Source organism: Callithrix jacchus, chromosome 8, assembly GCF_049354715.1.
Source record: "Callithrix jacchus isolate 240 chromosome 8, calJac240_pri, whole genome shotgun sequence".
NCBI lineage: Eukaryota > Metazoa > Chordata > Mammalia > Primates > Cebidae > Callithrix > Callithrix jacchus.
In genome coordinates, this window is record NC_133509.1 from 15,155,187 (window position 1) to 15,177,290 (window position 22,104).

Sequence of the window (22,104 nt, forward strand, 5' to 3'; positions counted from 1 at the left end):
AAAACTTTACTTATGGAGAGTTTGAATTTCACATAATTTTCATAGGTCACAGAACATTGTTCCTCTTTTGATTTTTTTTTAAACCACCTGAAAATGGGGAAACCATTCTGAGCTCATGGGCTGTAGTTACCCTGTGAGCCACAGTTTGTGGACTTCCATTTTGAAGGAGTGACATGTTCTGGCTAAGTTTCAACCACAGCATCCTGGTTGTTGCCTTGAGAGGAGTCTGGAGGCTGAAAGCAAGAAAGCCAGGCAGGAGCCTTTGCTGTGAGCCAAGTGAGAGATGATGAAGATTGCTGTGACCAGAAAGGCCACAGGATTACATTCCGATTGTATCTCCACCCAACCTTTGAAATAGGTATCGTAATGATCCGTCACACACAGGGGAGGAAATTCAGGCTCAGAGATGTAAAGTGACTTGCATAAGGACACAGAGCACGCAAATGGTGAAGCCTGGATGTGAAGCACGATCCAACCTTGAAGCCTTGTTCTCTTCCCTACTCCAACATTTTTTTCTTTTTTTGAGGTGGAGCCTAGCTCTGTCACCCAGGCTGGGGTGCAGTGGCATGATCGTGGCTCACTGCACAGCCTTCACTTCCCACATTCAAGCGATTCTCCTGCCTCAACCTCCCAAGTAGCTGGGGCTACAGACATGCACCACCACTCTAGCTAATTTTTTATATTTTTAGTAGACATGGGGTTTCACCATGTTGCCCAGGCTGGTCTCAAACTCCTGACCTCAGGTGAACCACCTGCCTCAGCCTCCCAAAGTGCTGGGATTACAGGTGTGAACCACCACACCCAACCGAAGTCTTGTTCCTTAATGTTATAACTCCACTGTCATGTCACATGGACCTTTTTATCCCAAATTACAGATAAGAAGTCAAGAATCTTGCCCAAGATCAAGTAGGTCTTGATGACTCCAAAGCCACTATCCGAGGTGCCAATAAAGAGCCGAGGTGCCAATAAAGGGCATTCAGGCTGAGTATGGTGGCTCATGCCTATAATCCTAGCACTTTGGGAGCCCAAAGGGAGTGGTCCAGCTGAGGTCAGGTGTTTGAGACCAGCCTGGCCAACATGGTGAAACACCATCTCTACTAAAAATACAAAAATTAGCCGGGCGTGGTGGTGCATGCCTGTAGTTCCAGCTGAGGACCTGCCTGTAGTCTCCTGCTGAGGCAGGAGAATTGCACCACTGCACTCCAGCCTGGGCAACAAGAGTGAAACTCTGTCTCAAAAAAAAAAAAGAGCCTAGGGCATTCAGAGAAGGTGGGGTGACATTCATCCAGAGGGACAAGAAGAGATTGTTTTTCATGGGTCTTAAAGAATAGCTGCCTCTAGCTATTCTTGCTAACAGGCTGATTCTTACTGAGATAGGATTGCTTGGTTCTTCTCCCAGACATTTTGTTCTATTTTTTCTTTTTTTTTTTTTTTTGAGATGGAGTTTCGCTCTTGTTACCCAGGCTGGAGTGCAATGGCGCGATCTCGGCTCACCGCAACCTCCGCCTCCTGGGTTCAGGCAATTCTCCTGCTTCAGCCTCCTGAGTAGCTGGGATTACAGGCATGTGCCACCATGCCCAGCTGATTTTCTGTATTTTTAGTAGAGACGGGGTTTCACCATGTTGACCAGGATGGTCCCGATCTCTTGACCTCATGATCCACCAGCCTCGGCCTCCCAAAGTGTTGGGATTACAGGCGTGAGCCACCGCGGAACATATTTTTAAGCATAGATAATGCTATAGATATTTTTGTTTATCAGATACCTAATATTTTAATTATAAAGCTAATATATTTGTGATAAGTCAAACAATATAGAGATATATAAAACTTTTTTTTAACAATCTCCTCATTACCATCCTCCAGTTTCACCAGGCTGTGGTAATTAAAGTGAATCAAGCAAACAGAAAGTACATCGGCATGTTAACAGAGATCATTTTATCCAGGATGGGGTCAAACATTAAGGCCAGCTGGCCAGATTCTACCCATTGCGTTATTTTGTAGCTGAAGCTTTACCGGAACACAGCATGCTCATTCATTTCTGTCTTATCTGTGGCTCCTTATGTGTTACAACAGCAAAGTTGAATGTTGTGACAGATACTTTATGGCCCACTAAGCCTGAAATAGTTACTGTCTGGCCCTTTACAGAAAAAGTTTCCAGGCCCTGATCTAGGGGACTGGTAGAGTAGGGAGAATAATAATCTCCCAAAGATGTCCACGTCCTAATCTCTGGAACCTGTGAATGTGTTACCTTACATAGGTAAAGGGACTTTTAGATGTGATTAAGATAAAAATCCTGAGACGGGAGATTATCCTGGATTACCCAGACAAGAACAGTATAGTCACAAGGGTCCTCAGACGTGACAGAGAGAGTTGTGAGAATCAGAGAGAGATTTTAAGGTGCTATGCTGTTGTCTTTAAAGGTGGAGGAAGGGGCCACAAGCCAACAAATGCAGGCAGTGTTTAGAAGCTGGAAAAAAAAAAAAGATTCTCCCAAAGAGCTTCCAGAAGGAATGAAGCTCTGCTGACACCTTGATTTTAATCCGAGTAAAGCCAGTTTTGGATTTATGACTTCAGAACTGGAAGATAATACATTGTGTTGTTTTAAGCCACCAAATTTGTGGTCATCTGTTACAGTAGTGACAGTGAATTTGTACAATCCGCTTAACAGTTGTTGGAGGATTGAGATGTTGAAAGGGGACACTGAGGTAAGGGGGAGCTACAGGAGGTGGTTTCCACCCCCAGGGCTGGGAGCAAAAGGCATTTGCTAGGGTCATTTGAACCCAGAAACATGGAGGACAGGCCCCATGGAGCTGGGACCCAGACCTCTGAGAAGGAGGCACTGGCATACTGGTGTTCTGAGGGGCACCCTGAAGCTGATTCTGGGAATATGGAAAATACTAGAAACTGTATTTTATAATATGGAAAAAACTAAAAACCAGCTGCTGCTGCCAGGGTGAAAAATGACTGGAGCTACTCTCATATGAACAGGAAGCCTTCAGGAAGCAAACAGGGGATCCCTCTTCCAACTTCCTTGTCTGCCTTCAGTACCCCTGTGAACAGACTGTCACAGAACAGCTAACAAAGCAGAAATGAGGTTTGTGGAGTCTCAGCCCCGGCATCACAAAGCACAATGCCAAGATTTGGAGCTGAGACTAGTAACAAGTACACATTGTTAACTATGTGTCTGTATCATTATGCTTTGTACTCTACACTCACACAAATTTGTATTCATTCTAGGCTTTCCCCATCTCTTTCCTAGTTAGTAAACATGTGGTCATATAAACAACATGCTCCTGAATGATGGGTCAAGGAAGAAATTAAGGAAGAAATAAAAAAATTTCTTGAAACAAATGAAAATCAAAACATAACATTCCAAAGTCTAAGGGATACCGGAAAAGCAGTGCTGAGAGGGAAGTTTATAGAAATAAGTGCCTACATCAAAAAAGTAGAAAGATTTAAAGTAAACAATCTAACAATGCACTTCAAGGAGCTAGAAAAGCAAGATCAAACCAAGACCAAAATTAGTAGAAGGAAAGAAATAATAAACATCAGAGCAGAACTAACTGATATTGACACTAGAAAGAAATACAAAGCATCAGTTGGGTGAGGTGGCTCACGCCTGTAATCCCAGCACTTTTTGGGAGGCTGAGGTGGGCAGATCATGAGATCAAGAGATCGAGACCATCCTGGTCAACAGAGTAAAACCCTGTCTCTATTAAATATATAAAAATTAGCTGGGCGCAGTGGTAGGTGCCTGTAGTTCCAGCTACTCAGGAGGCTGAGGCAGGAGAATCACTTGAACCCAGGAGGCAGAGGTTGCAGCGAGCCAAGATTGTGCCACTGCACTCCAACCTGGTGACAGAGCAAGACTCCATCTCAAAAAATAAATAAATCAATCAACAAAACGAAGAATTGGCTTTTTGAAAAGATAAAATTGATAAACCACTTGCTAGACTAACCCAGAAAAAAGACCCAAATAAACAAAATCAGAAATGAAAAAGGAGACATTATAACTGACACTCAGAAATGCACCAGATCATCAGGTACTATTATGAACAACTATGAACCAACAAACTGAAAAATCTAGAGCAAATGGAAAAATTCAGTATATATAATCTACCAAGATCGAATGGGGAAAAGACAGAAAACCTGAACAGCCCATTAACAAGTAATAACATCAAAGAAGTAATAAAAGTCTCCCAACAAAGAAAAGTCCAGGACTAAATGGCTTCACTACTATATTCTACCAAACTTTCAAAGAACTAACAGCAATTGTCCACAAACTTTTCCAAAAAAACTGAGGAGGAGGGGATTCTCCCTAACTCATTCTATGAGGCCAGCATTACCCAGTTACCAAAACCAGACAAGGATAAAACAAAAAAGAACACTATAGACCAATATACATTATGAGCATAGATATAAAAATCCTCAAAAATACTAAAGCAGTAAAGGCTGCAAGACAAACCTCTCAAACACCAAACTGGAAAGGAGGGGGTGATTTATTCAGCTGGGAGCAGTGGCAACACAGTTGCCTAACAGCCAAGCTCCCTGCCCTTTTAAAGGATTACAACTCTAGAAATTACATGTGAATGGGTCTTGGGTTTACAAATCTATGTGAAAGGATCTTGGGCTTACAACTCTAGAAATTACCTGTGAATGGGTATTGATCCATGAAGTAGGCATGGAGTATGTGACTTAGGTGGGGGTTTGATCCTGTTTAAGTAAAAACATGCCTTTGGAAAGAATCCTCCGTACCATATCTGTGATCTATAGATGGGATTGTGGTTAGCAGTCAGGGTCTTATCCTTAACTGGGGTGGGGGCGCCAAACAGTTCCTCTTGTAGCTAACTTCTAACTTCTCCTTCAGAGATGCAATGTAGAAGGCTGAAGGTGATTAAGGGTCTCCTTCCTCAATACCAGCAAATCAAATCCAACGGCATATCACAAAGATAATACATCATGATTTCATCCCAGGGATGCAAGGATGGTTCGACATATACAAATCAGTAAACAGCATACATCACATTCACAGAATGAAGGATCAAAACCATATGATCTTTCAACATGCAGAAAAAGTGTTTCATAAAACTTAACATCCTTTCATGATAAAAACTCTCAACAAACTAGGCAGAGAAGGCATACCTCACTATAATGTAGGACATATATGACAAACCCACAGCTAACAGCATACTAAATGGGGAAAAGCTGAAAGCCTTTCCTCTAAGAACTAGAACAAGACAAAGATTGCCACTTTCACCACTCTTATTCAACATAATATTGGAAATCCTAGCCAGAGCAATTAGGCAAGAGAAAGAAATATATGGCATCAAAATTGGAAAAGAGGAAGTCAAACTGTCCCTTTTTGCTAATGATATGATCTATGATCTTATAGCTAGAAAAACCTAAAGCCTCCCCCAAAAAACTCTTTATTGAGAAAAGAATTCAGTAAAATTACAGGATACAAAATTAACATACAAAAATCAGTAGTGTTATTAATAATAGACTAGCAAAAAGAGAAATAAGAAAGGTAATTCCATTTACAACAGTGACAAAAATATATACCTAGGAGTAATTTAACCAAGGAGGTGAAAGATCTCTACAAGGAAAACTACAAAGTACTGATCAAAGAAATGGAAGCAGACACAAACAAATGGAAAGACATCCCATGCTCATGATTGGAAGAATTAGTATCATTAAAATGACTATATTTTGGCTGGGCGCGGTGGTTCACACCTGTAATCCCAGCACTTTGGGAGGCCAAGGCAGGTGTATCACGAGGTCAGGAGTTCAAGACCAGCCTGGCCAAGATGTTGAAACCCCATCTCTACTAAAAAAAAAATACAAAAATTAGCTGGGTGGAGTAGCACGCGCCTGTAATCCCAGCTACTCAGGAGGCTGAGGCAAGAGAATCGCTTGAACCTGGGAGCCAGAGTTTGCAGTGAGCCAAGATCATGCCATTGCACTCCAACCTGGGTGACAGAGTGAGACTCCATCTCAAAAAAAAAAAAAAAAAAAGACTATATTGTTTAAAACAAAATCTACAAATGCAATTCAATCTTATTAAAATATCAACATTGGCCAGACGTGGTGGCTCACACCTGTAATCCAAGCACTTTGGAGGCCCAGGTGGGCGGATCACCTGAGGTCGGGAGTTCAAGACCAGCCTGACCAACATGGTGAAATCCCGTCTTTAAAATAAATAAATAAATAAAATATCAACATTATTTTTCACAGAATTAGACAAAGCAATTCTAAAATTTGCATAGAACTAGGAAAAAATCCTGGATAGCCAAAGCAATTATGAGCAAAAAGAACAAAGCTAGAGGCAGATTTATTAAACAAAACAGCATGGTACTGGTATAAAAACAAACAGACCAATGCAACAGAATAGGGAATCCAGAAATAAATTCACATGTTTACAGATAACTGATTTTCAACAAAGGTACCAAGGACGCATTGGGGAAAGGTCAGTCTCTTCAACAAATTGTGCTAGTAAAATTGGAAACTCATATGCAGAGGAATGAAACTGGACCCCTATCTCTCACCATATAGAAAAATCAACTTAAAATATAGACTTAAAGATAATAACTGAAGCTATTAAAATACTAGAAAAAATATAGGGAAAACAGTTCAGGACACTGGTCCAGGTAAAGATTTCATGGCTAATACCTCAAAAGCACAGACAACAAAAAGAAAAATAGACAAATGGGACTATATTAAACTAAAGCGCCTGCACAGCAAAGAAAACAGAGTGAAGAAATACGCTTTTATAGGGAAAAATATTTGCAAACTATTCATTTGACAAGGGACTAATATCCAAAATACACAAGGAACTCAAATAACAACCAATCCTATTAAAAAGTCAGCAAAAGACATGAAAAGCCATTCTCAAAAGAAGACATACAAAATGCCAATAGGTATATGAAAAAATGTTCAACATCACTAAATATCAGGGAAATGCAAATGAAAGCCACAATGAAACATCATCTTGCCCCAGTTAGAATGGCTATTACTAAAAAGACAAAAAATAAGAGATGATGGTGAGAATTCAGAGAAAAGGGAACTCTCATACACAGTGAGAATAAACACCCACTGTGGAAAACAGTATAGAAACTTCTCAAAAAAAGAAAACTAGAACTACCATATGATCCAGCAATCCCAGTGCTGGGCATTTATCCTTAGGAAAAGAAGTCAGTACACCAAAGAATTATCTGCACTCACGTGTTTATGGCAGCATTATTAATCACACCAAAGATATGGAATCAACCAAAATGTCCATCAACGGGTGAATGGATAAAGGAAATGTGGTATACATAGTGGAATACCATTCAGCCATAAAAAGAGAATGAAATCATGACATTTCATATTTTAGAGATTCTATTTCTAAAAAATGAAAACAAGAAAACTTGAATGAGTGGGAGAAGAGGGGGATAGAGATTTGGTAAATGAGTACAAACATACAGTTAGATAGAAGAAATAAATTCTTATGTTCAATAGCAGAGTAGGGTGACTATAGCTAGTAAAAATGTATTGCATAGTTCAAAGTAGCCAGAAAAGAGGACTTAAAATGTTCCCTTCACAGAAAAACAATTAATGCTCATTAGGATGAATACCCTAGATACCCTGACTTGATTATTATGCAGTCTATGCATGTAACAAATACTCACATGTACCTCATAAATATATAAAATATATTATGTATCAATAAGAACCATAAAGTGAACATGGCTGATGAAAGCTCCTTTATTTTCTTTAAGAGACAAGGTTTCACTCTGTCACCCAGCAGTGGTATGATCATAAGTCATGCGTTGTTGACCTCCTGTGTTCAAGTGATCCTTCCACCTCAGCCTCCCAAGTAGCTGGGATTACAGATGTGCATCACCACACTTGGCTAATTAAAAAATATTTTTGCCGGGCGTGGTGGCTCACACCAATAATCCCAGCACTTTGGGAGGCCGAGGCGGGTAGATCACAAGGTCAAGAGATCGAGACCATCCTGGTCAACAAGGTGAAACCCCATCTCTACTAAAAATACAAAAATTAGCTGGGCATGGTGGCGCACGCCTGTAGTCCCAGATACTCAGGAGGCTGAGGCAGGAGAATTGCTTGAACCCAGAAGGCGGAGGTAGCGGTGAGCTGAGATCATGCCATTGCACTCCAGCCTGGGTAACAAGAGCGAAACACTGTCTCAAAAAAAAAAAAAAATTTTTTTAGCAGAGATGAGGCCTCTCCATGTTGCCCAGGCTGGTCTCAAACTCCTGGGCTCAAGCAATCCGCCTGCCTCAGTCTGTTGATGTGCTGAGATGACAGGCATGAGCCACCAGGCCCACCCTAAATTTTAATAACATACAAATATTCTGCCTTTATACATCTCTGTACTCTCTTTATATTGTTATTGTCACACATTGCATCTTTATAAATTGTGTGCCCATTAACATAAATTTATAAATATTCATACATTTTCCTTTAAAATCAAACAGGAAAAAATAGATACAAACCAAAAGTAAAATAATATTGATTTTTATATTTACCTAGGTAGTTACCTTTACCAGTGTTCCTTATTTCTTCACATGAATTTGGATTACTGTCTAGTGTTCTTTTATTTTAGCTCAAAACATTCTCTTTAACGTTTCTTATAGGGCAGGTTTATTAGTAACAAACTTTCTTAGTTTTTACCTTGAAATGTCTTAATTTCGACTTCACTCTTAAAGGATAGGTTTGCTGGATATGGAATTCTTGTTTGGCAGGTTTTTTTTTTCTTTTAGCACTTTACATGTCATCCTGCTGCTTTCTAGACTCTGATTTCTGACAAGAAATCAGCTGTTAATCTTATTGAGAATATTGTATATGATAAATTGTTTTTCCCTTGCTGCTTTCACGATTCTCTTTCTGTTGGACTTTTGATAGTTCAACTACACTATATTTCACGCATCTCTATGAGTTTATTCTACTTGGAGTTTACTGAGCTCCTTGGATGTGTAGATTCTTGTAGTTCATCAAATTTGGAAAGCATCTGGCTATTATTTCTTCAAATATTCTTTATGTGCCTTCTTTTCTTTTTTTAATTCCACAACCCCCATAATGAATTGTTGGTCCGTGATGGTCTCCTATAGGAGACCCTTTGGCTCTTTTCACTTTTCTTCATTTTTTTCCTTTTTGTTCCTCAGACTGGATAATTTTAATTGTCCAATATTCAATTTTACTAGTTTTTTTCTTCTGCCTGTTCTGTTCTTGAATCCCCTTGATGAATTTTTCATTTTAGTTATCATACATTTCGGTTTCAGAATTTCACTGGGTTCTTTTTAGATAATTTCTGTATATTGATATTTTCTTTTTTTCATATATAGTTTTCCTGGTTTCCCTTAATTGTTTGTCTATGATTTTCTTTAATTCTGCAAACATATTAAGATAGTTACTTCAGGCCAGGCGCAGTAACTCACGCCTGTAATCTCAACACTTTGGGAGGCCGAGGTGGGTGGATCACGAAATCAGGAGTTCGAGACCAGCCTGGCCAACATGGTGAAACCCTACCTCTACTAAAAATACATAAAAAAATTAGTTAGGTGTGGTGTTGAGCGCCTGTAATTCCAGCTCCTCAGGAGGCTGACGCAGGAGAATTGCTTGAACTCAGGTGACAGAGGTTATGGTGAGCCAAGATCTTGCCACTGCACTCCAACTTGGGCGAGAGAGTAACACTCTGTCTCAAAAAAAAAAAAAAAATAGTTATCTTAAAGTCTTTGTCTAGTAAGTCTGATGTCTGAGCTGCCTCAGTGAAGGTTTCTGTCAATTTATTTTTCTCATTGCTTTCCTATTTCTTGGTATGCTTTGTGATTTTTTTGTTGGTTGAAAACTGGACATTTGAATATTATAATGTGTTATCTCTGGAAAATAAATTATTTACCTTCCCTAGAGTTTGCTGTTCTTGATTGTTGAAGGGTTAACTTTTGTACAGCCAGGGTTTTTACTGAAATTTCCCTCAACACTGGGAACTTAAAAAACAAAAAACAAAAACAAAAAACTTTATCCAATCTTTGAGATCTGGCTCTTTGCAGGAGCACCCTTAAACACTTACTAAAGCCATTTGAAAATCTTCCTCTGCTTTCATTTCCTGGTTGCCCTGAGTCTATGTATCAGTCAGTGGTGGAATCTTAGGCTGTTCTCAGTTTTCTGAAAGAGCATCCTGTCCCATATATGTGTGTTGCTTTCTAAGTTGCCCTATATAGAGAGCACTTTTGAATTTCAATGCCCTAATTTCCCAACACTTATTTCTGCCTGGCTTTTACTCCCAGGCTTTAAGGGGGCTATTCTAGATACCAACTGTACTCTTCGGCTCCAAGCAGTTGCAGTTTGTTTGTTTGCCTTACAGTGTTTAAACAATGCCTGCTGTTTTTCTACAGTGGGTTACAGTGGGAAAACAGAGATGAGCGCTTTGCGTCAGTTTTTCAGGTAACACTCAGACACGTTAGAATAGATATGCATAATAGGCCAGGCATAGTGGCTCACGCCTGTAATCCTAGCACTTTGGGAGGCTGAGGTGGGTGGATCACCTGAGGTCAGGAGTTCCACACCAGCCTGGCCATCATGGTGAAACCCCGTCTTTAAAAAAAAAAAAAGAATATACATAATAGATGTATTCTAAAAAAAAAAAAAATAGATATACATAATAATTGTGTATAAAGTTGGCTCTGCTCTCAAACAGGGACCAAGGTCCCACCCTGGGAAGGTGGCCTGCTGTCTCTAAGACTGCCATTGAGTCAGGGAAGGGTTCATAAAGTTTTCTTTCCATTTTCAAGTTGCCTTAAAAAAACTGGCCAGGCATGGTGGTTCACCTTATAATCCCAGCCCTTTGGGAAGGCTAAGGTGGGAGGATCACTTGAGCCCAGGAATTCAACACCAGCCTTAGCAACATAATGAAACCCTGTCTCTAAAAAAATTTTTTTTAAGTAATAAATATATTTTTTTAAATAAGCATTTGCTTGGTTGTTGTAAATCTTTGTTTCTCAAAGTTCTGATAAAGTTTCTCTGACAATTTCTGGTTGTTTGTTCAATATTTCTACAGAGGTGTGGAAGTTTGTAGCTGCCTACTTCTCCATTTTGCTGGTATCCCTCTCTCCACAAATTCTGATATATTGCATCTTCATTATTCACACACATACACATACACACACACACACATACACATACACACACATCTAAAAAAAATAACATAATTATAGAGACAGAGAACAGTCTAGTAGTTCTCTGGAAATTAGGGATTGGTAGATAGGATGGATGTTACTGATGTCAATGTGTTAATATATGCAGTATATGTATGTATATGCATGTATGTACACACAGACGCCAACATATATGCATGTATGTACATACACCAACGTATATACATGTATGTACATACAGCCACAAACGTATATACACACACACATACACATACACACACGTCTTAAAAAATAACATAATTATAGAGACAGAGAACAGTCTAGTAGTTCTCTGGAAATTAGGGATGGGTAGATAGGATGGATGTTACTGATGTCAATGTGTTAACACATGCAGTATATGTATGTATATGCATGTATGTACACACAGACGCCAACATGTATGCATGTATGTACATACACCAACGTATATACATGTATGTACATACAGACACAAACGTATATACACACAAACATATACACATATGTATACTTTTCCTATATATACGCATGCAGATGTTTCTCAGCTTAAGATGGGATTACATTCAGACAAACCCATCATAAATTAAACTATCTCAAATTGAAAATGTATTTAATCCACCTAACCTACCAAACATCATAGCCTAGGCTAGCCTACTTTAAATGTTCTCAGAACGGCCGGGCGCGGTGGCTCAAGCCTGTAATCCCAGCACTTTGGGAGGCCGAGGCGGGTGGATCACAAGGTCGAGAGACCGAGACCAACCTGGTCAACATGGTGAAACCCCGTCTCTACTAAAAATACAAAAAATTAGCTGGGCATGGTGGCGCGTGCCTGTAATCCCAGCTACTCAGGAGGCTGAGGCAGGAGAATTGCCTGAACCCAGGAGGCAGAGGTTGCAGTGAGCCAAGATCCCGCCATTGCACTCCAGCCTGGGTAACAAGAGCGAAACTCCGTCTCAAAAAAAAAAAAAATGTTCTCAGAACACTTACAATTGGGCAAAATTGCCTAACACGAAGCCTATTTTATCATAAAGTGTTGAATATCTTATGTATTAATGATTTTTTTTTTGAGATGGAGTCTCGCACTGTCGCCCAGGCTATAGTGCAGTGGCGCGATCTCAGCTCACTGCAATCTCTGCCTCCTGGGTTCAAGAGATTCTCCTGCCTCAGCCTCCGGAGTAGCTAGGACTGCAGGCATGTGCCACCGCACCCAGCTAATTTTTTTGTATTTTTAGTAGAGACCGAGTTTCACCATGTCTTGAATGGTCTTGATCTCCTGACCTTGTGATCCGTCCACTTCCGCCTCCCAAAGTGCTGGGATTACAGGCGTAAGTCACCACGCCCGGCTGCATTAATAATTTTTATTGGATACTTTTTAAAAGTGAAAACAGAATGGTTGTATAGGTTCTTGAAGCATGGTTTCTACTGAATGTGTATTGCTTGTTTTGTTTGTTTGTTTTGTGAGATGGCATCTCACTCTGTTGCCCAGGCTGGAGTGCGGTGGGACAATCTTGGCTCAGTGCAACCTCCACCTTCTGGATTCAAGCAATTCTCCCGCCTCAGCCTCCCCAGTAGCTGGGATTACAGGCACATACTGCTGTGCCCAGCTGAATTTTGTGTTTTTAGTAGAGACGAGGTTTTACCATGTTGCCCAGGCTGGTCTTGAACTCCTGATCTCTGGTGATCCACCCAACTCAGCCTCCCAAAGTGCTGGGATTACAGTCATGAGCCACTATGCCTGGCCAAATGTGTATTGCTTTTGCACCATGGTAAAGTTTTTAAAGTGTAGGTCAAATCGTTGTAAGATGGGAGACAGTCTGTATGCACCTACTTTTTATTTCGAAATAATTGTAGAGTCACTTGCAAGAGAAATGTACAGGGAAGTCACATGTACCCTTCCCTCAGTCTCCTGCAATGTTAACATTTTATGCAACTATAATACAATATCACAACCAAAACACTGGCATCAATAAAACCCATCCTCTCTACCCTTCCCTAATCCCCAGATAACTGCTAGCCTGTTCTCTATCTCAATAATTATGTTATTATTATTATTTTTAGAGACAGGGACCTTGCTATGTTGCCCAGGCTGGTCTTGAACTCCTCGGCTCAAGTGATCCACCTGCCTCAATTCCAAAGTGCAGGGATTATGGGTGTGAGACACCAAGCCCGCCCTGTGTCTATAATTACGTTATTACATGATTGTTGCATAAATGCAATCATGCAATATATATTCTTTTGAAATTCTTTTTTTTAACCCAGCATAATTTCCTAGTGATTTATCCAAGTTGTTGTGTGTATTGTCTTTTCATTGTTGATTAGCAGTCCATGGTATGTATGTATTGCAGTTTCAGCCATTTATTCATTGAAGGAGATTTGGGTAGTGTCCAGTTTGAGACTCATAAATACAGCTGCTGTGAACATTCTTCTACAAACTTCTGTGTGAAAATGTCATTTCTCTGCCTAAGGGTGCAATTGCTGAGTTGTACAGTAAGTACATTTTGTTTTCAAAGAAAACACCAAACTATTTTCCATAGTGACTGTACCTTTCTTACCAACATGTATGTTGGTACTCATATCTAAGTATGTAATTCTTAGATATGCATTATACACTTAGATATGAGTCTAACTCAAAGTCATAGGGATTGTCTTCCAAGAATTTTTTAATTTCAATTTTTAAATTTAGATCTATGATTCATTTTGAGGTTTTTTTTTTTTTTTTTTTGTATTAGGTGAAAGCCGCAATAGTCTTAGGGTCCCATGGAAATGCTTTAAATCTTTTCAAATAATAAGAACAAATTAAGTACAACTAATGGCAGCAGCCAGCTGTCTGCAGTGGCTGTCATCAGGTCAGCTGCTATAGGGAGAGTCCCAGGAGGAGACAGAGCGGGGCTGGAACACTGCTGTGCTCCACAGAGCCAGCAGAAGCCAGGAACAAGTGAGAGCCCCACCACAGCCTGCCACCCTGGGGGCCGCTGCAGTGGGGCTGGCCTGAGCCACCTGCCAGCAGGGAAGCAGTATGATTGGGCAGAGAGGGGTAGGCAGAGAGGGGCGCAGTGAGGACCTGGAACCCCCACCCTAGGCTGCAAGAAGGCGTGGCCAGGTCTGCCTGCATGCTGCCCCACAGAGTGGGCAGGTGGGAGTCCCATCCTCCCAGACACAGGACCTGGGCATCTCAGTAGTTTCATCCTCAGGAGCCTGGGAAGGTTCCCTTCCCCCTCAGGCTTAAGGGTGTTTGCTCTTGCTGCCTGGCCTCTCCCTGGTCCTGGTGCCTGCTCTGATCTCAGAGCAGGGTTGGGGCTGAGCTCGAGCACTGTTACGATCTGGCCAGGTGTGTGCACATTCGGAGCAGTGCTGACATACCAGCCCCCTGCTGTCTTGGCTTGTTTTGAAATTTGGGCACCAAGAAGCTCTCGGGGGAAGTGGGCCTGAAGGCAACTCAGCACTGGCCTGAGAATGCCCCATGGTACAGGCAGCCTAGGCACCACGGACAGTGGCAGGAGGCAGACAGGCTCCTGGGCAGATGGGGACAGGTTACCAGTAAAGCCCCATCTTTAGGCCAGGGAGGGCCTGAAGGCTGGAGGCCAGGCTGCCAGTCCTGCTGACTGGAGTGGGAACTTGTGGTGCCTTTTCCAGGCCCTGCCATGGCTGCCCATGGACCAGTTGGCAGCACTTCCCCCTATCTGAGGCCCATAAAAGCCCTGGGCTCAGCCAGAGCACAGCAGACGATGAGACAACCAGCTGCAGAGAGGAGCTACCCTCTCTGCTGGAGGCTGAACACTTGTCAGAATGACCCACTGCAGAGAGAAGCTACCCTCTCTGCTGCGAACTCAAGAATTGTTGGGACAACTTGCCTGGCAGAGGGGAGCTACCCTCTTGCTCATCACCTTGCAGGCAAAGAGAAGGAAAGAAGAGCTGTGGCCCTTTGAGGAGCTGAGACCTGGGAGGTCTTTAAGCCAGGGCTGTGACTCCCTCTTTGGAGCCCTGCAGTTCCTGATGTCTCCAAGCTTCCAGGCACCACCATGCTCCCTGGTGCCAGCTATGGAAGCTGCTTGTGTGTGCCTCGTCCAGCCACAGCCTTGCAGAGAGCTAGCGTGCATGCTGGTACCTAGAGTTGCCCACCCTGCTGCAGCAGCTGGCATGTCTGACTGCACAGTTGGACCCCACGCTCACTCACAGATGCCTCACCACTTCATGCAGTCTCCCTTGGCAGGGATGGGATTCTGGTTGGTAGCATGAGCTGAGTACAGCCTGTCAGGCTGAGTGGGCAGAACAAGCCCAGCAGCCTTGACTTCCTGTGCTCAAGCGATCCTCCCACCTTGGCCTCCCAAAGTACAGGGATTACAGGTGTGAGCTACCATACCTGGCCCCACCCTCTAATTTTGTGGGGACCAACACCCATCCTGAAGCCATCTAGGGGCCCCCCTCCATGTCATCTCATTAGGTGTGATTGAAAGAGGCTTCTTATGAAAAACAAAAGATATTCCTGTTAGAAAATTCCATGTGTTTTAGGAGCTCTGTCTCAGGATGGAGGGATAAAGCCCAAATACAGCTGACCTTTGCACAACCAGGGGACTGCAGCGCCAACCCTTCATGAAGCAGAAAACCTACGTATAACTTTCCCCAAAAACTTAAGTACTAATAGCTTACTGCTGACAAGAAGCCTTACCAATAACATAAACAGTCAATTAATGCATACATTGTATAGTATATGCATTATGTATTGTAGTCTTATGATAAAGTGAGCTAGAGAAAAGAAAATGTTATTACAAACGTCATAAGGAAGACTGTTCATTAAGCAGATGTGGATCATTACAAAGATCTTCATCCTTGACTTCATATTGAGTAGGCTGAGATAAAGGAGAAAGACCAGGAGTTGGTCTTGCTGTTTCAGAGGTGGCACAGGCAGGAAAAAACCCACATATCAGTGGATCTGTGCAGTTGAAACCCATGTTGTTCAAGCATCAACTGTATATATTTCTACTGTAGCACAGAAACCAAAAAAGGAAAAGTACCTAGGGCCTTGGAAGTCATAATGTGGCCCTTTCAGTTAGGTAATTTTACCAGCAGTTCTGAGACTATGGCAGCTAGGAATGAGTCCAAAAATAAGCACTGATGGATGATGGCAGTGGAGATGCAGTGAAATGAACATGAACTGGCTTGGGCTTTGATTTAGAGTCAATTGGACCAGCTGATGAATTCATCTGAGAGGTGAATGACAGAGAGAAATCAGGATGTTTTCACAGCTTTTAAAATTTGAGGCCAGGTACAGTGGCTCAGATCTGTAATCCCTGCACTTTGGGAGGCCAAGGTGGGCAGACTGCTTGAGCTCAAGGAGTTCAAGACCAGCCTGGGGAACATGATGAAACTCTGTCTCTACAAAATATACAAAAATTAGCTGGGTGTGGTGGTGGATGCCTGCAATCCCAGCTACTCAGGAGACTGAGGCAAGAGAATCACTGGAACTCTGGAGGCGGAGGTTGCATTGAGCTGAGATTGTGCCACTGCACTCCAGCCTGGGTGAAAGAACGTGACTATCTCAAAAAAAAAGAAAGAAAAATAAATGAAATTTGAAACATCACTGGCTCTCTTTTCATGAGTTTTCTTTTTCAAGATTTAAGAAAACTTTTTTTTTCTTTTAAGCTACTGATAGCTTAGAGCAATTTGGTAAGGCATACTTTTGTAAATAAAAATTCAAATGTTTGCTTTTCCTTCCTGGCTAATTCCTCCAAGATTTGGAAACTTTTCAAGAGGATTCTTATTTTTATGACAACATGGTTGTTTGCATAAGTTCAGTAAGAAACTCTTCACTTCAACAGAATACAACTGGAATTATTGGTTATATTATGAAAGCTTTGATTCCAATGTCATATTGTATTAGTCTGTCCTCATGCTGCTATGAAGACATACCTGAGGCTGGATAATTGATAAAGAAAAAAGGTTTAGTTGACTCACAGTCCCACGTGGCAGGGAAGACCTCAGGAAACACCATCATGGTGGAAAGCACCTCTTCCTAGGGTGGCAGGAAAGAGAATGGGTACCAAGCAAAGGTGTAAGCCCCTTATAAAACCATCAGATCTCATGAGAACTCACTCACTATCATTCATTCATTATCAATTGAATTGATAATGATTCAATTATCTCCACCTGGTCCTGCCCTTGACACCTGGGGATTATTACAATTCAAGGTGACATTTGGGTGGGGACACAGAGCAAACCATATCATTCATATACATATATTCATATATATATATATATATATAGCAATGTCATATTTTAAAATATGCCTAGGATCATAGAATGCCAATTTTCAGGGGTTCTCGGCCTTATCGTGAATAAAAGTTGTCACTTCTGGGCAGGCCCAGAAACCTCAAAATATTAGATATTGCAGGCAAATCTGATGTCTGCCTTTGTTTGACTTCCTAATGTCAAGAAGTTTTTAAAAGTCCAATCTAAGATTTGTTGTCACAATTTCCAGCAAAACAAATTTAAAAGATGCTTATGTGGTTATTCTTGCTGCACTTATGTAAATAATCAGGTCAAGTTTGAAACTAAACTAATTTTAAAAACAAATTGGCATTACTATGATTATCTTTGGTAGAAATGGGAATGACTATAGAGAGAAAAATTATGTTTCCGAAGAAAACTATAATACACCTGTTATTACATTGCAGCTCTGTCATTGATTTTGAGTTTTTCTCATCTAGCTATAGACTAGATTAGATCCTGAATTCTCGTTGCCTTCAATATCTGGCTACAATTCTCCAACCATGAACAAAAACTGACAAGCTGATCAACTCGATATAAATTTCAAGGGACAAGTCCCGTGCTTGATGAGGGAGACACAGAGAGTTTAGCAGAACACCTGATGCCACAGCCAGAGACATTTAAACTGCAAACCAGGATGAGAAACTGCTGACATCATGTTGTGGACAGTTTTTCCCAAAACTGTCAGAATAAGACTCCCTTCCATAATAAGACTCTTCCCCTTCTATTTTTTCTTGTTTATGCCTACCTCTTCCACTCGACCGGATAATGCTATAGTTAAAATTTCACAATCAGTAGTTTTTGTGGGTAAGTTGATAAAGTGTAGCATGTCAAACCCAAACCTTTAGAGGACCCCAAAGAGCTTTTATTCCACCTGGCGGGTAACAGCATCTCTAATGCAACTGTTTGTTCAAATTTTACTAGTGGCCTCTTTTGTAGAGTTAGCACTCTCTGCTTTAATTTAACCCCTTCCTGAGATGCTAGACGATAGGACTGCTACCTATTAACCAAACGGGGAAATCTGTGCTGTTGCTGACACTTCCTGTTGTACATAAATAATCTGGTATTGTAGAGACTCCGTTTCAAAATGTTAGCAGACTACTTGGTTAAAGCAGGTAGATTTCTCATCTGGCTCATTCTTTGATCTATTTGATTTTAGTTGGTTTGGTTTATGGCAACCCTAGCTAAGACACATACTCTGAACTCTTGATTGCCTTCCTGATAGTCATAATAGTAGACCCCTTGGTGTGTGTGTGTTCTCTCAAAAAGTTTTAAATGTTTGTATACAGCCAGCTGTTGAATGTCAAATGGTTTCTCTTCAGCTAAAATGGCAGAAATGCATCATCACAAGTACACTGTAATCTATAAATGATGTGTTGAGACTGGAAACTCAGAACAATGTGAAATGAGGGTAGTGCTAATGCCCTCAGTCTTAGTCACACTTTCTTTTTTTTTTTTGAAATGAAGTTTCGCTCTTGTTACCCAGGCTGGAGTGCAATGGCGTGATCTCGGCTCACGGCAACCTCCACCTCCTGGGTTCAGGCAATTCTCCTGCCTCAGCCTCCCGAGTAGCTGGGATTACAGGCATGCGCCACCATGCCCAGCTAATTTTTTGTATTTTTAGTAGAGACGGGGTTTCACCATGTTGACCAGGATGGTCTCGATCTCTTGACCTCGTGATCTACCTGTCTCGGCCTCCCAAAGTGCTGGGATTACAGGCGTGAGCCACCAGGCCCAGCCCAGTCACACTTTCATCTAGGTTAATTGTTGAATAAAAATAATAGGATCCCACTGTTTTGAACCAAATTCCTGCACCAGGCCTCCAGACCAGACTAAAAATCAAAATGGTGTCACCCATGTTCACCAAATCAAAACTGATTTATCTGTTTTTCCAAGAAATCGTGAGAGAGAGAGATTGCCAGTTTTCCAAACAGAACAGTTTCAATTTTTAACAGACATGATAACGAAATTTCCTCTGTTTTAATCTTTAAAATAGAATACCTGAAGTATCCCAGTGTTAACCGATCAGTGTTCTTTCTATTGTGCTGTCTCCATGTCTCCACCTGAAAGAAAAGTAACTTTGAATGACCAATCTGCTTTTTGTTGTTTCTGACTTCTTCAGTCTATTTTCATCTCTAAAGCTAACATCCTCTGCTTGATTCACTGCAACACATATTCTATTTTGTGGAATGAAGTGTTGTCCGATTCTAAGACTGTAATAACGCCAATGAGATCTTTAATCTCAATTTGTTTTAATTTTGTTTCTTGACAATGGAGGGGTTTAGGCTGGAAAGCATTTTCAAAGTCATGAGCAAATAGACTTCAAGTCAACCAGTTAGGTGAGATCATTGGGTGATAAAATAAAGAAGAATGCAAGGACCGAGCCCTGGAGAAGTCCAATATTTAAAAATCAAGCCGCTGGGTGCAGTGGCTCACACCATCATGTGAACACTTTGGGACGCTGAGGCGGGCAGATTACGAGGTCAACAGATCAAGACCATCCTGGCCAACATGGTGAAACCCTGTCTCTACTAAAAACACAAAAATTAGCTGGGCATGGTGGCTAATAGTAGTCCCAGCTACTTGGGAGGCGGAGGCAGGATAATTGCTTGAACCTAGGAGATGGAGGTTGCAGTGAGCCGAGATCGTGCCACTGAACTCCAGCCTGGCGACAGAGCGAGACTCTGTCTCAGAAAAAAAAAAAAAAAAAGAAAAAATTGAGCCAAAGAAGAGAAATCAGCATATCAAAAAGGAGGCCCAGTGAGGGAACAGGACTATCAGGACAGTGTGATGTGTAGGTAGGTTCGGGGGGAAAATGTTTCAAATCAATGGAACCATGTCAATTCTCAATTCTTTTTTTTTTTTTTTGAGACGGAGTTTCGCTCTTGTTACCCAGGCTGGAGTGCAATGGCGCGATCTCGGCTCACCGCAACCTCCGCCTCCTGGGTTCAGGCAATTCTCCTGCCTCAGCCTCCCGAGTAACTGGGAATACAGGCACGCGCCACGATGCCCTGCTAATTGTTTGTAGCTTTAGTAGAGACGGGGTTTCACCACGTTGACCAGGATGGTCTCGATATGCTGACCTCGTGATCCACCCGCCTCGGCCTCCCAAAGTGCTGGGACTACAGGCATGAGCCACCGCGCCCGGCCAATTCTCAATTCTACACAGAGGTCAATTTAGATATGAATAGAGAATTGGCAATTGCCTTTGGAAACAAGATTATTAGTAATCTTGATAACTGATATTGATGATGGAAGCTAAAGTTAGACTGAGAATAGAATGTGAAGCACTACTGGCGAGATCTTGAAAAACCTGAGAATTTATGAAGACAGCAGAAAAATAGGGCAGTTCCTAGAGGCTATTTTGGAGTCAAAGGAAGTTTATTTTAGATGGGAGAAATTTCAATATATTTATATGCTGATAGGAGCAATTCAACTGAGAGAGAAAAAACTAATGATGCTGGAGGGTAGGTAATTGCAGGAGTAAAATCCTTAGGAATATGTTTGAGAAAAAATCCAGGTCACTGGTAAAGGGACTGGCCTTCCTAGGCACAGGGACACTTCATTCATAGTAACCCAAATATTACTATGCAGATAAGGGTAGTTTTGATGGTGAGAAGATCAGGGAGTTTATTTCTGATATCCTTCATTTTTTTCACGAGGTATGAGGAAAAGTTGATTAGCAAAAAGTGGGATTTGGGGAGGAGGTATATAGAAGGCTTTTCGTAGAGACAAAAGGAAATAATCTTTCCATCAACTCTACTTTTTTGGGGGGCCTGGGGGATGGAGTTTTGCTCTTGTCGCCCAGGCTGGAGTGCAGTGGCATGATCTTGGCTCACTACAACCTCCGCCCCCCAGGTTCAAGCGATTTTCCTGCCTCAGCCTACTGAGTAGCTGGGATTACAGGCATGCACCACCATGCCCAGCTAATTTTGTATTTTTAGTAGAGACGGGGTTTTGCCTTGTTGGACAGGCTGATTTCGAACTCCTGACCTCAAGTGATCCACCCGCCTTGGCTTCCCAAAGTGCTGGGATTACAGGAGTGAGCCACCATGCCCGGCCATCAAGTCTACTTAAATGTCAATTTAGTGGAGAAAGCCTTCCCAGAATTAAGGACATCTCCCAAACCCTTTCTCTCTCTCAATAAACCTTTTTCTCCTTTGTGGTACTCACTACCATTTGTTATCTTTATTCGTTCCCTTGTCTAATTCCTCATTAGAGAACTACAGAAGGGCAGGGACTTTGATTTCCCAATGTACATTTAGCCGTTAGCACAGGTCCAGCAGATAGTCACTAAATACATACTTTTGAAAACAAAAATATTAATGAACACCTTCACAGTTTTGTCTTACGCCAGCCACCTCGTTAAATCCTTGTTTATATGCAAGTCGCTTTTTCTCTCTGAGCTTTCATTTCTGAATCTATACCATGGGAATTATCTTTTCCTTGCCTATCTCACCGCGTTATCAAGAGGAGGCTCTGAGCCAATAATCCTAGAAATGCTTCATTAAAGGGTCCCTTAAATGTAACGGATTTCTATTTTTTGCCCACTGGTAGCCTTGCACGTAGCAGGTGCTGAAAAGCCTTGCTTATTGGGGGTTGGGGGACAGTATTGTTTCTGTGACCGTAGGCGTCGAAGCTATGCAGAAGCATTCCGCGGACTGCG

The 22,104-nt window shown here is 41.6% G+C and overlaps 1 protein-coding gene and 1 long non-coding RNA gene across 3 annotated transcripts in view; one reads left to right on the top strand and one right to left on the bottom strand.

The window, feature by feature from the left end:
- The window catches only part of PIAS1 (protein inhibitor of activated STAT 1), a 275,261-nt gene that overhangs the window by 122,979 nt on the left and 130,178 nt on the right, over positions 1–22,104 (top strand). The window lies entirely within an intron of this gene.
- LOC118144799 (uncharacterized) lies at positions 9,559–21,901 on the bottom strand. Of its 2 annotated transcripts, XR_004729572.3 has the most exons (4): positions 21,772–21,901; positions 19,440–19,501; positions 17,127–17,184; positions 9,559–9,697 (listed from the first exon to the last, which is right to left on the bottom strand). It is a non-coding gene; the product is annotated as an uncharacterized LOC118144799 (long non-coding RNA). The 2 variants fall into 2 exon arrangements; XR_013520777.1 differs by lacking the exon at positions 9,559–9,697 and having other exon boundaries at positions 17,049–17,184.